Raw genomic sequence first — 14,186 nt, forward strand, 5'->3', positions numbered from 1 at the left:
AGTAATACAAAGTTATTAATATTGACTGCCAAAACAATCCTTTTATATGTCTAAGGTTAGGAGAAAAGAAGGCCCAAACACATAAACACGGATCCCAAGAAATCATATCAGAAATTCTGATTTTTGTAAATCTCGACAGATAAAAGCTGTCGAGAAGCTGTCGAGCACATGGGCTTGAGCAACTTTCTAAACCTCGACACATACTAGCTGTCGAGCTATAATAAACTTGCGCTTTCAGCTTGTTTTCTTAGACAGACTTGAAGGCTTCAACACTTGATCTTGAAACATGGTTTCTTGAAGTATCGCAACACATTCTAGATCTACCCAATTACAAGTAAAGTGTGTTTTGTTAAAGGATTAGCTAATTACATAAAAAAATGACATATGTTCTTAACAAGTGAACCACATATATCCTAACAGAAGCATGGTAGACTGAAGGAGTATATTCCATCTCATTCTTTATTGTGATGTCTTTATGATCTCCTTTCAAAGCAAAGTTGGTAATATCATATTAAATTTGGTACTTTTCGGTAGAGTTTTTTGATCTATTAGATAGAGAGGTTTTTTTGTGCTTTCGTTGTTGGAATTATGGATTTTAAGTTTCAACCTTGAAATTTAATCTCAAATTAAGCAAAAATAGAAATACATGTTTGATCTGATTCTCTCTCTTATATACCTACAACTGTTCTTGTTGTCTTTTTGGGTTTTTGTTATAATATGCAACATTGGTTACACATTGTTGGATTGGATATTAGCTTTAGGATGTTGATTATAATGACAAAATTTTGTATAACCTTATACACATTCTTAAAGCTTTTGAAGGATAGAAGGATGCAAACTGCAATCAAAAGAGTCCTTTCACCTTGCAAATGACAGAGGATATGAGAATGCAATTTGTAAATCTATTTAGCATTGGCTTTATAAACAAATTGATGAGTGCTAATGTAAGTTCTTTAAGATTTTCAAATTTTAAGGCATTTGATTTGCTAAAATCTTTTAAAAATAAAATTTTTGACTTTTTATTGACCTCTCCAGAGCTTATTACATCATTATCATTTTTGTAAATAATTTTTTTTAATCCAAACTTAACTAGGAGTGAAATTCTATCTATCAAGTCCAACTTAAACTCAAACTCATCATTATCATTTTTTTAAACAATTTTTTTTTCTAAGTCATTTCACGTTCAAGCAATGACTTCTTCATCAAATTGTAACATAAATTGAAGTCATATAAAACTGAAGCCTTTGACTTTTTATTGATCCCTCTAGAACTTGCCACATCATTATCATTTTTTATAAATAAAATTATTTTTTTAAGTCCAAATTTAATAAGGAGTGAAACTCTATCTCTTCAACAAGTTTAACTTAAACTCAAACTCATCATTATTATTTTAAAAAAAAAAATTGTAAGTTATTGCATGTTCAAGCAATGGCTTGTTCATCAAATTGTAACACAAATTGAACTCATACAAGAACAAATCATGCAATAGTGTAATTTCTTAATCAATTTAAGATTTTATAAAATTATTTTAGTCTACCTCACAAATAGGTAGATTCCATACGTAGTACGGGTTAACGACTAATATATACTATTATTAAGTCAACCCCACTTGATTTTACATTTTCACCGGAGTTTAGGCTTTGTTTGTTTCGGCTATAAAAGGAATACAAAAAATATTTTACACCATGGGGAGTGTTTGGATTGGTCAAAAAATTCAATCAAATGGAAAATGATTTCCATTGACTGTAAAATATCAACCCCTGAAGTGCAAAATAGTTTACACTTCTATTTTACTTTCAAACCACTTACACCACATTTTCATCCTACCTGAACTCTGAGAGAGAGAGAGAGAGAGAGAGAGAGAGAGAGNTTTTGAAGGTTACTACATCTTAATTCTTGAGTACCCGGTTTAATCCTTTATGTTATTCATCATATATTTATGAAATCCAATTCCATAAAAATATACTTTAGTAACTCTTTACTAAAGTGGTTGGGCCCAACACTTTGAATAACCAAACCCATTAAACTTATCTCAAGAGAATATTTTATATCTCCGTTAAGAGATTATGAATTCCATCTTGAGAATATATGTTCCATCAACACTAAATGCGGCTACCCAATATACTGAGGTTTTGACCATTACTTATAGATCTCACTCCTGATATATCAAAGCAACCTACATCTTATGATCCAGTCCATTATTCTCTCAGGATTTAGAGTTGATGTAAATAGAAGTCGTGAACTTTATTATTCATTTAACAGTCCTTAAGAGAATAATAAATCTCACAGCGGTCCAGTTCAATATGTCTTAACTCTTAAAACATATCAACATACCAACTAGAAGTCTCCACTTCCATGATCAAGACAAATCATCTTAGTTGATATGTTATAGTCTTCGCAGATAAAATGCCCAATTTCATCACCGACTACGAACTAAAATTCTGAGTCTACAAAGAACTTATGATTTAGTCACAGAAATATAAATCATAAATTCTTTGTAAACTCAGAATTTTAGTTCGTAGTCGGTGATGAAATTGGGCATTTCATCTGCGAAGACTATAACATATCAACTAAGATGATTTGTCTTGATCATGGAAGTGGAGACTTCTAGTTGGTATGTTGATATGTTTTAAGAGTTAAGACATATTGAACTGGACTGCTGTGAGATTTATTATTCTCTTAAGGACTGTCAAATGAATAATAAAGCTTACGACTTCTATTTACATCAACTCTAAATCCTGAGAGAATAATGGACTGGATCATGGATGTAGGTTGCTTTGATATATCAGGAGTGAGATCTATAAGTAATGGTCAAAACCTCAGTATATTGGGTAGCCGCATTTAGTGTTGATGGAACATATATTCTCAAGATGAATTCATAATCTCTTAACGGAGATATAAAATATTCTCTTGAGATAAGTTTAATCGGTTTGGTTATTCAGAGTGTTGGGCCCAACCACTTTAGTAAAGAGTTACTAAAGTATATATTTATGGAATTGGATTTCATAAATATATGATGAATAACATAAAGGATTAAACTGGGTACTCAAGGATTAAGATGTAGTAACCTTTAAAGTTGCAGTCAATATTAATGATTTTGTATTACTACGAATATTTTAATGAAGGGGTTGAATGTATAATAAAGTCTTGGAAAATAATTTATAGATAAGCCTAGAGTGCAATTATATTCTTATAGTGGTATTGAATATAATTAATGGTAATTTGGACTTGTCAAGAGTTGACGGAAAAGCCCAAGGCCCATTGGAGCTAGTGTCTTATTGGTCCCTTTGGTCCCATCTCAAGCCACAAACTAAAGCCCAATTGGGTAGGCCCAAAAGGCTAACCCAATTAGAAATCAGTCATTATTTAATAAGTGTTATTAAATAAAGAAACTAAGAGAATGTTTTAACGTACGTAAGATGAAAAGAAAAAGAAATCAGTTTTTCTCCACAAGAAGAAGAAGAAGGATTTTTCTTTGAGAGTTTATGTACAAAAGGACTGATTGAGAGACCACACATCTTGAGCACCATGTGGAATTGAGATGAAGATTAAAGGTATTCTCAAGTCAAGGTTTTGAAATTCACTGCATCAAGGTACGCTTTCTATTCTTTGATTCTAGAATTCATGGTTACATGTTTGTTCGAAGTAGATCTTTCGTTCGTGTTTTTGTTGCTTCCGCTGCGTGTGTTTTTACATGATTAATAGTTTCGTTATCAAATTCGTAAATATAATATTATCCAATACTCTGAATAACCAAACCCATTAAACTTATCTCAAGTGAATATTTTATATCTCCGTTAAGAGATTATGAATCCTAAAAGTTTCAGTAGAGGATATCTTCTTGAACTCCTCATTGGTGACCGCACTGAATAAAGCATTCAATGCCCTGCTGTTAAAGTTTGCCGCCTTAATCTTGGCTTCTTCCCAGTCGGCCGACGCTTCTTTTAGCTTGGTCTAGCTAATTTTTACAGCTTGCCACAACCTTCTCATCTAAAAACTGCAAAAAAGCTCTCATGTGTACTTTCCAGTATGCATAGTTAGTGCCATCAAATAAAGAAGGTATAATTAACGACTGTCTTCTATCCATGACAAACAGGGGTCATTGGATCAACACAGCAAAGATTAAAACCTAATCAGAATGTGCCTGCTCTGATACCACTTGATAGGTGAAAAACATATTGACCCCTTGTGATTAAATTAATTGATTAATTAGAAAAATTATTAATTAATCAAATTAACATGAAAATGCGTGGTAGCATAAACAAATCACTAATAAACTAATTATGCAGTGGAAAATAAATAATACGGTGATTTGTTTACAAATGAAAAAACCTGATTTGAATCTAAGAGAGAGAGAGAGAGAGAGAGAGAGAGAGAGAGAGAGAGAGAGAGAGAGAGAGAGAGAGAGAGAGAGAGAGAGAGAGAGCACTCACCTAAACTCCGACATGGCTCCTCAACCATCACCGTTGCTACCGCCTCAAGCTCGAAGCCATCGCCGTTGTTTTTTGGACTCAAGGAAGAGAGAGAGAGAGAGAGCACTCACCTAAACTCCGACATGGCTCCTCAACCATCACCGTTGCTACCACCTCAAGCTCGAAGCCATCGCCGTTGTTTTTTGGACTCAAGGAAGCTCTTTCTCTTTTCTCTTCCTCTCCAATTTACAAACCGATCTCCGATCTCCGATCTTCGATCTCTGATCTACAAACTGATCTCGTTGCTATCACCTCCTTCAGACCTACCCACTAATCTAGCCTCCTTCAATCCTTCTGTGGTCCTTTACCTCTCTCTCTCTCTCTCGATTGGTGCTTATCTTTTAGAAAGATTGAATTTTTTTTTGGTTATGTTTTTTGTTGATTTGGTTTATATATTTGGACTTCCTATTATAATATTTGTTTCAAAGTTGAGAAAATGTGAGAGAATGTGTTTTCTAGAGGATTTTTAGGAACACAACCAAACACCTTAAAAATATTTTCCAAAGCATTTTTTGTGATGCGACCAAAAGCCTGAAAATATTTTAATTTCTAAAAAATATTTTCACTTAAAAATATTTTACACTCTGAAATCATTTTACATTGAGCCAAACACAACCTTATATTGTATTTCCAACCAAGGATTTGATTTAATTTGACCTGAGTCCATTTTTAATTCAATAGTTACAACGTTTTGGGTGAGTATTTGGAAATATTTTTTCCATTTAGCCTTAAATATATAACAATTTTGTTTCCAAAAAAAATTGAGAAGTAGCATCTCGAGTTTTTAAGACTCAAGTTCCATGATAGAGCTCGACTCTTAAATGTTCGAGTTACTATGCTGGCGCACAGCTGACATGGCAAGTTATCCACGTGGAACCTATGTAGAAGTCGAGTATTATAAACTTGAGTTCTATTAAAACTCTAGTCGGAGAAACTCGGTTTCCTTAAATGCGCAAAGTCAAAAAACTTTCAAATACTCAAATTTTCAAACACACTTAACCCAATATTCATACACACAAGACCAACACACTCAGTCATCGAAACACTCAACCCCCAGACACCTAAACTAGCGACCCTTAGGCCATGTTTGGTTTGCCCAATTCTCATCACCCATAACTCACTTTTACTGAGACATACACCATTTGTACTTTTTTGGCTTTGTTTTCGTTTTTCATTTTCCATCACTTATAACTCAAAAAAGTGAGCTAGAGTGAGTTATGGGATTGGTGGCAAAGTTGTAATTTTATAGAGTCAAGTGGGTCCCAGCCGAAGGTCTAGTCACATCAAATGCAAAGAAGTTATGGGAGCCAACGATCATATGGACTGTTCATGTTCAGCTTTAGTGCAATCACCTTATTTTTGTCATTCACTCTCATTTTCTCTCTACACTTTCACTCTATTTGCTCTATTCTTGTTTCCGAAAGGTGAGAAAAATTTCTCATATCATCTGCTCTGTTCTTCATGCATTTGGGTTCGGATTTTTTTTTTCTTCGAAGCTGGTTCTGGTTTTATAAGTTTGATCATATCTCTCTCTACTACTTCACTAAAGGGAATTTCTAACAAATATTTTTACCATTTGTTGTTGGTTTATTTTTCAGATTTGCTTGATATTCGCTGATCTACTACATTCCTTCAGCTTCTCTCCCTTCCAAGGTAAAACAATGGCTCTTTTATAGTTACAATGTCAATGACTCTGTTTGTTTAGGTTTATTACTTTATGAAATCTAAATGTTTTGGTTATAAATTTTAATCTTTTTATTGTTAGAGACCATTGTTGGTGGCTGTACTCTTTCTTTATTTGCCTCAGTGTGTGCATGTTTTTTAAATTTATGTAATCTACTATTTTGGTTATAATTTTTACTCTTTCTATTGTGTTTGAGAACAATGTTGGTGGCTGTATACTTTATTTGTTTGCCCCAGTTTGAACATGATTTATTAATTTATGCACTCTACTATGAGGTTGTATTTAACAGCATTTCAAATATATCTTCCCTTTTCATTCTAAAGATAAATTCCATTACATGCCTGGCTATATTGCAGTTGTGAATATATGTTTACAATGTCAGCTGTTTGTATTAGATGTTTTTATGGTCCCCTAAGATAGAAGAAATGTTAGTTGACATTGTTATGGAACTAGATCTCAGTGACACTTGGATACATGGTGTGTTCAGTGAACCTTTGTGAGAATTAATCACGCAAAATCTGAATGAATGAACATGGATGGATTTGGTCACTCCCAATGTCATTAGAAGGTTTCGAAAGATTGTGCACAAGCTAATCAAGTGTATGTAGTGGAATGGATTTGTTTCGAGTTGGAGGCATCCTGCTAGTGGCAATCCAAGTTTGTATTGGAACTGGTTTTACTGTGACTAACATACGTTGTAGCTTATGTTCAATTAAGTACTAATTGAAATATTTTGTTATATTCTTTGTAACTTAGATCAGGTTATTATTCAACATTTAGTTGAACATGTTAGTTATAGGTAACGTTTTAGGCACTATGTACAAGTTCCATTATGCCAGCTTTTGGACAATATAGCAGACATGGCATGATATTTGTAATTTTCAAATTACTATGGGCAACAGAGTGTGTATTACTATGGTGTTGTTTTATTTATTTACGCAGTTAGGGATTGATAGTGGCTACATAATCCACTCACAATGGCTATGTATTACCCATATACAGTGGAGTATGTAATACCATTGCGACTTTGCTATGTTTTTATATGCATTTAATGTTCACCATGGACACTTATCCTAGTTTGCAAGGAATATGAATGTTTTCAAGCAGCTACATCATAAATGTTGTGTTTGTTGCATGACACTGCTTACAATGTGAGATATTTGTATTAGATGGAAAATGAACCACAGGAAGCGGATGACAAGATATGATCTCCCCATGTAGAACAAAATTTTATTGACATTATGTTGGAGAAACAAGTGAAAGGAAATATGGAAAATGGTATGTTTAAGAACCCTATGTAGTTGGCAATGACAAACGATCTTAATGCATGGACAACGAAAAATTTCCTAACGAAGCAGGTCATTCAAAAACATTATAGGCTTCGACAAAAACAACGCAAGTGGACCTAACTTCTAAAACACATGGGCTTGGGTTAGGATGAGATAACGCAAATTGTTACTTGTGCTAAAGAGGTTTGGGCATATGTGGTTGTAGTATGTTTGTTAATCACACATAAAATGCCCTATTTTACTGCTTTCAATTTTGAACTTAGTTTATGGTAATTGATCCTTGCTGCAATATTGTCATTGTAGGGCGATCCTAAGACAACAAATTTAAGGAAAAAGGGATGTCCAAATTATGACAAATTGAAGCAGCTGTTTGCCCCTAGTACAACAATTGGTGCCCTTCAAATATCTTCAAACACACCAGCCCTAGACAGTGATGAAGAGCGTGCCCTAGAGGAAGAAATGGCTAATGAGGGTGATCATACCAACTTGGAGGATGATGACTACTACACCCCAAAGGGAGGATGACATAATAGTTGACGGTCAAACCCAACATGTTGAAAAACGTCCCATGCAAGAGCCATCTGTTAAGTGTAAGAAGGTTTCTAAGAAAGGAGATAGGGTAAGTGACATGACTATTGCTCTAAAGGAGTACATCGCAATGACGAAGGTAAGGTTTAGTGGTAAAAGGGGAAAGGCTAGCGGTAGCTCTGACCAGTTTGCTAAATCCACTACTAGAGGTGATCCTTACTTGGCAAGGCCATTCAGGTACTAAATTAGTATGAAGACCTGAACAATAAGTCATATGTTAAGATCTCCATGGCTCTTTAGCAAAAGAAGCATCATGTGGTGTTCATGGGCATGCCATAGCATATGAGGAAGACATGGATGGAGGAAATTGTGAACCCATCACATGACTGAAAACTTTGTGTTGTTTGCTGATTTAATGTGTTTATTTGTAATCTTTAAGACACTCTTAACACTGGTTTGTGGTTTATTTGGAAAACTTGGATTGTTATGATTTTATATTTTTAGATGACGTTGAACAATTCTACAATTTGGTTTATTGTTAACTTTGGTGTGCTTATTTAGTTTTGCAATTTGGTTCTAGCAATTTGGTTCATTTTTGTTAACTTTGATGAGCATAACTATTATTTACATATCGTGTCTTTCGTGTCTTTGATGAGTTGAACTATTATTTACATAACTTTGATGAGCTGAACTATTATTTACATAAATTTGATTAGCTTAACTATAAATGTGATACTGTATATTCCATATCATTTGTACTAAAAGGTTGTTATTGCAGGGTATTAGTTACTATGTCTAATGACAATGACTGGTAGGCATTTTTACAATTTAACTTCAATCATGCCTATTTCAACCCCAACGCTAGTATGAACTCTGGTGATGACACCGACAACAATATGTCAAATTTAGAGTCAGATGATGATAGTGAAAAAGAGTTTGATTTGGTGAATCCCATTGTTAGTGAAATGTTTGCCTATATGCAATGACATTATGATAAACAACTAATGCGGACAAGCATATTGAGTGGAAGTGGATATATGGATGAAGTCAATGATGGTAATCTAGCTCAATGTCAGGAGATGTTTCGCATTCGCATGACACTCCCTTTGTTCCTTCACTTAGTGGATGAATTGAGGCAACATGGATACTTGAGGGAAGGCAAGGGCGATGTCAATGTCTAACAAGCAATGACCATGTTCCCGTATATAATACCCATATGCGGTGTGTTAACAGGTTTCAACACTCAATAGAAACTGTTTGTTGGTTGTTTCGTAAGGTGTTACGGGTGGTTCATTCTATTTGGGCTATTGATGGCACACACATTAGTGCTCGACCTCCTTCAAACCAAACAACGACGTACAGGAGCTGAAAAAGTACTATAACCACAAATGTCATGTGTGTGTGTGAACGCGACATACGATTCACTTATGTACATTCTGGATGGGAAAGTAGCGCTAATGACTCAAAGGTGTTGGGCGAGACCATTAGTGATCCAAAGCATGGATTTCCATGGCTGCCAACAAGTATTGAAAGTGGAAATTAAATATATGGTTGACAATTTTGCATTCAACTTAACTAATATGTATTGACATGTTATTTTTCTTCGTAAATAGGATCATACTACCTTGTTGATTCCGGCTACCCAATTGGTACCCGTTTTCTTCCACCACATAAGTCCACTAAGTATTGTTGATATCGTATTTTGTTCACCTTCGATTTGCGTGCCAGGCCCCAAAAATTCAAAAATATTATTCTCTCCATGGGGCCACAAGAACATCCAAAATGATGTGGCGCAACCCGTTCGGACACCGGAGCCCCCAAAGTGCCTATTTCAAGTAAAATGAACAAAATGCCCTTGGTCAAGCCTGGGTTGACCGAAAGTCAAACAAAGTCGAAATCCTCTCAAAACAGCACCTTTCATAGTTTTACATCAAATCCGAGTTTTTCGAAAATTTTTGGCAATTTTGACCAAGTTTAACTTTAAGTTGACTCTCGGTGGGCCTTAGAAACTCTAATTTTGATCCGGCCGTCAGAACGGGTTGAAACCAATGTCATTGCGAAGATTATCAAATTATCAGTCCAACAACTATTCATGGGTTAAAATTGGAGTTAGAACAGCCGAAATATCATTAAAACCGGGTTAACACACCGATCGATGCACTGCTAACTTCCGAGAGTCATAACTTTTGATCCAACCATTGGATTTTCAAGTTCCATACATTTTTAGAAATAGGAAGTCAAGATCTTTCAAGGTGTTAAGATCAACCTAATCTGATACCTTTTGAAGGTGGCGGCCCTTGAAGGGCCGCTGGTAGACCTATAAGGGCCATCACCTTGTGATCCATGCCAGGGCTATAAAAGGCCCTAAGCACCTCCAAACCCAAAAAAAATAGGAACTTTTATGGGTTTTGCTCTCTGCCTGGACGTTTTTTACACATTTTCCCTCTCTTCCAAACACATTTTTACACATAAAAACATACAAAAAACACATCCAAGCCTCTTGATTCTTCCTTCTTCACTAAAAATACAAAGTATTGTTCTTATACCCAATCTTCTTCTCCTTAGTTCTACACTTTGGATTTGGGGTTTAGGGGTGTGGATATAGCTTTTTAGCTACTATCCACACCCCTAGCTCTCTAAATCTTTTCCTAGCATTTATCTTGTTTTCTCTTGCCTTAATAACATGATTTATTGCTTTATCTAGTATGTTTCTTGCTTTACCTTGCTTCTAGCATGTTCTTGATTTATTTCCATGTGCTTTCATGTTTTTTACATGTTAGTTACCCTTTTCTTACTTGTTTTATACTTTGTGCCATGTATTCTATGTTAGATCCTTTCTTTTTTATGTGTTGATGTTTGGGTCTATATGTTCACATGCTTGATATTATGTCTCCGACTATCCCTTGCTTAGATCTACATGTTTGAATGCATGTTCTATGCTCCTATGTCTATATCTATGCCTTCACATGCTTGTATGCTTGGGTTTGCGTTCTCCCATGCCTTTATGTTTATATATACATACTTAGATGTATATCCATATGCCTACTTGTGCATTTCCATGCTTATATGTGTAGATTGGTGTGTTTACATGCTTAGATCGATGTTCTCTACATGCTTTATGCCATCATCTATATGCTTGGGTGCTCAAGTTTATATGCTCAGGCCTAGACCTTGTTTGTCATTCCATGTGCTATTGTAGCCCTTTTGTTCCTTTTATTGCATTTTCTTGTGTTTTGGCCTAATAGTTAGGACCCGATATAGACCCTATGATCTTTGTCATCGTTCATACACCAAGGCCCACATCAAAGGGTTTGGATCATCCTATTTATTAGGATTAGTGCCCTTAAATCCTATTGTATGATGCCATGTATGATATTATATATTACATTATGTATGACTTAATATTGTGATTACTAAATTTGGTTTATTATTATCTAAGATAATAGTAACATGAATATTTGGACATTATCATATAGTCCATGAGATGCATAGTATGTGATTTAGTCACAGAAGATATAAGTTATAAGTTCTTTGTAAACTCAGAATTTTAGTTCATAGTCGGGAGAGAGATACAAGGGTTGGATCTCACGGCCTCTATTATCGGTTCATAGTAGTGTGGGTAAGCACCTCGTCTTGGCGTATATGCCTCGCAATCCCAAAGAAGGGTGTTTATTTCATTGTACTACAAGATTGAATTTACCCGTTTAAGGTAGTGTGAAGGGGTCTTGGCACATATGCTTCGTGATCCCAAAGGAGGGTGTTTTGTTTCATGGTACTGCAAGTTTAAACACTATAAGGAGGATGAAATGTGATTACCCATGATTCTAAATAATGGTGTACATAAGACTAAGTATAATGTTAACCTCCCAAATGAGCTATGTCATTATTACTTAGATGCTAAAGTTAATATGACATACTATTAGTGTTTGATAAGAATTATCATGATAGCACTAATAATGAGAATAGTTCTCAATCAATTATGGTGTTTATAATATACTTGCTACCAAGGAATTATAGACATGGATTGGGTTATCGTTACATATTTTATATTCTAGTTTTATTGAGGTTCTATACTATAGGTTTATATGTTAAATTGTTAATGTCCATTTTACTTATTATATTCATGTTTATTGTTTTCAGATTTAATCATGGCAACATTTAGCCCACTTGTTACTATTTTTAATTAAAACAAACTGACTGGATCCAACTATGTTGGCTGGAAAAGAAATCTGGACATTTTTCTTACTGCTGAAGAGCACAAATATGTGCTTACTCAACCATGTCCTAGTTTTCCATCATTAGATACTCCTCCTAAAGAAAAACAGCGATATGATCGTTGGCAGAAATCTAATGAGATGGCCAAGTGCCATATCCTAGCATCTATCTCAAATGTTCTACAACATCAAATGCAAGATGTAGAACTAGTTTCGGACATAATGCTAAGTCTAAAGGAGATGTTTGGTGAGCAAGGCCGTTCTACAAGGCAAGAAACCATGAAGCAAATTTATTATACCAAAATGACTGAACGGTTTTAGACCTCTTAAAACACAACCAGATTAAGTAACCTAGTTAATTAGCCAAGTTGTTACTTAGTCAAATTATGTAATTCTAGGTTAAAACAATCAAACAATCATATCAAGAATATAAAGCAGTGGAAAAGTAAATAACACAAGATATGATCACTCAGGAAACCACACGGTAAAAACTTGGGGATGATTTGACCTAGTTATCCTCAAGGTAAACCTGAATCCACTATGTGAAAGAATCGAAGTTCATACAGAAGGACTACAAGCTCCCCGCTTGACTTCCTAATACTACCCACTAGTAGAACTTACTGACACGACCACGTGCAAGCTCCGAATCCACGGACTCCTTCTTTCTTGGATTCTCCAATCAGCTACAAGCACCCACGCTTAATATTCTTTAAACTTCAATGGTAGCAACCGAGTTGATCATCAAGATGTTAAAGTAATCTCTACCTTGAAAACCCTAAACTTTGTATAAAGGCAAACTCCTCTAGATCTCATAAGAGATTTACACAAAACAGAAAAGTATGAGCAACAACTCAACTGGAACAACTCTAAAAACGTGGCTAGGGTTTTTCTTTATATACCTAGGGTAAAAACAGAAAACCCAAAACGTTTAATGAGTTAGGGCTGAGCTGGAATTTTCTGCAGAAAAACATTCTGCCCGAGATTCGATCGATCGAGCCTTTCTTTCGATCGATCGAGCCAGACCGAAAAGCACCAATGCATCTTGCAGCCACTCGATTCCAACTTTACATGAAAGACCAACTTTGAGCAAGTCTAAACAAGACTAAATAACCTGTTTTGATCATAGTTTGCCAACAATACAAATTAGAGTTTTAAATACGTAAATTCCTAAATCTTTAGAACCTAACAAACTCCCCATTTGGCAATCCGTGACAAAACACACACTAAGCTCAAAGTTTACAATTAAACAGCCCTTTACAAAATAATGCTCATAAAAACTAAAATTCAATCCTAACTAATATCCATTAGTTGCAAGTGTAGACAGCAGCTCAATTGAATCAGCCTGTATATTCCTGAAATACTCAACAAACGCATAAACGCATGTGTGACAGAAAATAGTATATAAATAGGTATATCATTCTTGTATGATTCACACAATACATAATAAAGACATATATCAATGAATTAACTAAAAGAATATAAATCAATAGACAGTGAATCCAAAGAAACAAGAATCAGCAAAAAATCATGTATATCAATCAATGTTACTCCCCCTAACATGAATATCCCCAAAAAAATGATATACAAGGTGAAGCGCCTAAATATAATTTACTCCACAAAACAAAAAAATCTCCCTCACTACAAAACTCCTCTACAAAACTCTACTCCCCATTTTTGTGACGAAATACCAAAAGGCAATCACAATCCATCATCAAAAGGAGGTGGTGATGGTGATCGAAGACGCGCCAGATCAGCTCGTAAAGCTCGGATCTCGTAAAAAATGTCCACCAAAAGCTGACCATGAGCTGCCTGGACGATCATGACAGTCTCCAAAGTATGACGAATATCAAACTCATCCGAAGGAGGTGGAGGAACAGCAGCAGCCGCAACAGCATCAGGATCAGGAACATCATCACCAGTAGGACCTGTAGAAGAAGAGGGAGGAGGTGCGGACCCAGAAGGCTCAGACCTAGGGTGTTTAGAGCCAGCTCGAAGATGA

General features: G+C 35.2%; 1 long non-coding RNA gene across 1 annotated transcript; it reads left to right on the plus strand.

Annotated features, from left to right (window-relative positions):
* Window positions 1-5,790: 5,790 nt before the first annotated feature.
* Window positions 5,791-8,466, plus strand: LOC111987541 (uncharacterized). Its single transcript, XR_002880313.2, has 3 exons — window positions 5,791-5,896; window positions 6,071-6,125; window positions 7,749-8,466. It is a non-coding gene; the product is annotated as an uncharacterized LOC111987541 (long non-coding RNA).
* Window positions 8,467-14,186: the final 5,720 nt, after the last annotated feature.

Source organism: Quercus suber, unplaced genomic scaffold, assembly GCF_002906115.3.
Source record: "Quercus suber isolate HL8 unplaced genomic scaffold, Cork oak 2.0 scaffold_114, whole genome shotgun sequence".
Lineage (NCBI taxonomy): Eukaryota > Viridiplantae > Streptophyta > Magnoliopsida > Fagales > Fagaceae > Quercus > Quercus suber.